Source organism: Tupaia chinensis, unplaced genomic scaffold, assembly GCF_000334495.1.
Source record: "Tupaia chinensis unplaced genomic scaffold, TupChi_1.0 Scaffold000702_1, whole genome shotgun sequence".
Classification (NCBI taxonomy): domain Eukaryota; kingdom Metazoa; phylum Chordata; class Mammalia; order Scandentia; family Tupaiidae; genus Tupaia; species Tupaia belangeri.
Window position 1 is genome coordinate 479356 of NW_006160225.1, and position 3680 is coordinate 483035.

Here is a 3680-nt window from a genome sequence, read left to right on the forward strand (position 1 = left end):
ATACACACCCATAGCCGGGTGTACAGAGCCCTTCTGCTTCCAGCTCCTTCCCCTGCCATCATTCCTGGCTCCTGTTTGGTGGTGGCTGTGGAAGCCCATGAGGACTGAGGTCAGAGATCACCTTGGGAACTGCACTATCTCCCACAACTTCCAGCTCAGCCCCAGGTGAACCTGTTCTCTCCCCCACAGGAAAAGAACAATTCGTCATCCTCTGAAAACAGTACAATGGAACTCATGGAAATGTCAGTGACAAAACTGAATGAGATACAAGAGAAAAGAGACAACCAGCTTCAGGAGATGAGGAAGTCCTTTCAGGATTTGAAAGAAGAATTAGACACCATGAAAAAGAATCAAACAGAACTATTGGAGATGAAGGCTGTAACACAGGCGATCAAAACCTCCCTTGAAAATATTAAAAGCAGGGACCAGCAGTTTGCGTAATGGCTATGTTGCTGGACTCCCATGTAGTTGACAACGGTTCGCGTCCAGGACCCGGTGGCTTAAAGCTCACACCGGGCGCGTGTGCGTGCGTGCCCAAGATCCCGAGAGGAGAATGGAGGAGAAGGGATTGCGGGGTGACCATTCCCCCTGGGAGTGATTTCTTACTTTCTGTCTTTCTGTCTTGCTCTGTCTGTCTGGCGAGCACATGCACCCTATAGCAAAAACCTCTCCAGAAAATGAAAACAAAAACAAAAACAAATATTAAAAGCTGATTAGATCATGCAAAAGATTGAATCTTGGATAGAGAAGACAAAGAGAAGACAAAACTTCTAGGGAAAAAAAAAAAGACTGAAAAAATAACCGAAAACTGAGGATAATCTACAAGAAATACTATATACAATTAAATGCCCAAACATCCAAATAATTGGTACCTGAGAAGGTGAAGATACTAGTGAAGGCATTGATAATTTATTCCACCAAACCCTGAAGGATAACTTTCCAAGTCTAGAGAAGCACTCAAACATCCAGACCCAAGAAATAAAAAGGACCCCAAATAGAATTAACCTAAGATCCTCTCCACAGCACGTCATAGCCAGACTGACTAAAATCACAGATAAAGACAAGATACTAAAATTGGCAAGAGAAAAATGTCAAGTTACTTACAAAGGTTATCCCATCAGGCTAACGTCGCACCACTCACCAGAAACAATACAAGCAAGGAAAGAATGGGAAGACATATTCAAAACATTATGAGGGAAACGATTTCAACCAAGATTGCTCTTGCCAATAAGATTATTCCTCAAGTAGGAAATAAAAATAGAAACATTCGCAGATACACAAAACCTGAAAGAATTTACCAACACCAGAACAAGAAACCCTGAAGGGACTGCCATGCCAGGAAAATTAAACAGAAGGACAGAAAAAAGAGAACAGAAACAACCAAGGAAATGACCAACTTATTGGTAGGGACAAATCCAGAAATATCAAAAATAATGTTGAATGTGAATGGATTAAATTCTCCAATCAAGAGACACAGATTGGCTCTCTGGTGAGTGCACATACCTCATGACAAAAGCCTCAGGTATACTGATAAGATGTATAGTTTATTACGGATCACTTTTAATTCATTAATTTGATTGTTGTAATTCTTCGGAGATAAAGGTTCATATTTAAAGCTGAATTTTAATCCATCCATGCATACTAAATAGCTTCTCTTTTAAAATACAGGAAAATTAACCTAATTAATTTTATGTTAAAGATATACAAGCATTCTATTTTTCTTTCTTTTTTGTTTGAGAGAGAGATTTTTGCTATAGGATACATGCTCTCACCAGAGAGACAAGAGAGACAGAAAGCAAGAAATCATCCCCCAGAGAGAATAGCCATACTGTAGCCCCTTCTCCTCCATTCTCCTCTCGAGATTTTGGTCACGCACACACACACACCCAGGGTGTTTTAAGTCCAGGACTCGAACCACAGTTGAGTCCACGGGATTCCAGTGATGTAATCATTATGCCCTCTGCTGGTCCCAAAGCATTCCATTTTTCTTAACTTGCGTAAATTTATTCATAGATCAGATCTGAAATTGCAAGTCAGGTTTTTATCACATATTCTCTCTCTTTGCCCATATATTTCTTATAATATTTTCTGTACTTTCCATCCCTTTTGCTGTCTATATTTTGTTGAATTTACTACCGATCTATTTTTTTAAGTTTCTCTATTTCTTCCCAAAGTGAGAGAAGGAGAGAGATGGACACCCACAAGGTTCTTACGCCACAGCCCACGCTCCACCCTCAGGTGCAGGAGGCTCTGACAGGAAAATGTGTGTCCTACATACCCAGGGAGGTCCCTAAACTTGAACTAGGAACCTTCCCATGTGGGTTTCCTCCCCAGACTTCACTTGTTACTACTGCACCATCATGTGTCCCCAACTCCCGAATGAAGAGCTTTCACTCACTCTTCAGCGTGTCCGATAAGGGAGGTCTCTAAACTTGAACTAGAAACCTTCCATGTGGGTTTCCTCCCCAGACTTCACTGGTTACTACTGCACCATCATGTGTCCCCAACTCCCGAATGAAGAGCTTTCACTCACTCTTCAGCGTGTCCGATATTCTATCAAGCTCATTTATGGAGTCAGACATTGCATTACACATTTTTTGGTTTCAGAATTACAGGTTTGTCTTTTCACAATTTCAACTTTCTGATCAGACCCTCCACTGAGTAATATATTTATTTGAAGATGTTATTTAGAATTATTTTCAAATCATTTTCCACAGGGAGAATTCAACCTACCTTTATGAATTAAAAAGCAAATTAGTTATTTTTTAAATAAGTTATTTATTTAATCTTATTGTTATTATTATTTTTTAATGTTGCGTTCACCAGAGAAAGACAGAGGGAGAGGGAAAGTAGAAAGCAAGCCACCAGGTCTGAGACTTGAGCCATAGTCACCATGTGGGAGTTCAGGACTTTAAGCACCAAGCCACCTGCTGGCCCCAACAAAATATTTCATTGCTTACCTGTGGTTCACACCATGTCCCCAGCAGTACTTGAGTTCTTTGACGGTCTCAGGTTCCAGCCCACATCTGTGCCCATCCTTTTTCATGGCACTCATTCCAGAAGCAAAACAAAACCACACCACTTTCTCGAATTCTTCCCCAAATCGCCTAAGACAAGTCCAGATATTACAATGAGTTCAGTTCCTCCTATGACCACGTTTCTGAGATACTCCATCCTTCCCTCTGTGTGTGTCCTCCCTGGCTGCTACAAATGATGAACTGGATTTTAATTAAAGGTGTGTCCCAGGTAGTTGCTGTCTGGTGGGGATCAACAGAGGAACTTAAGACGTTGGTCAAGGGCTGGGTGGTGTCAAAGAGTAACACATGATGCTCTGCAAGGCAGACCTACATGGGAGGGGTGAAGGTTTCAACCTGGCTACCTCCCTGAGTACACCAGGCATAGACTGGGCTGCTGGGGCTGATGTGGATCATGGCAGCAAGACCTCATTGGAGGACCTCTCTCTCTCTCTCTCCCCTCTTTCTGTCTCTTTTAAGGAATTAAAAAAAAAGACAATTGAAATTGGGAACCAGCAGTTAGCATAATGGCTATGTCGCTGGACTCCCACGTAGTCGACCGCGGTTCGCGTCCCGGACCCGGTGGCTTAAAACTCACGCCGGGCGCGTGTGCGTACGTGCCCAAGATCCCGAGAGGAGAATGGAGGAGAAGGGATTGCGGCGTGA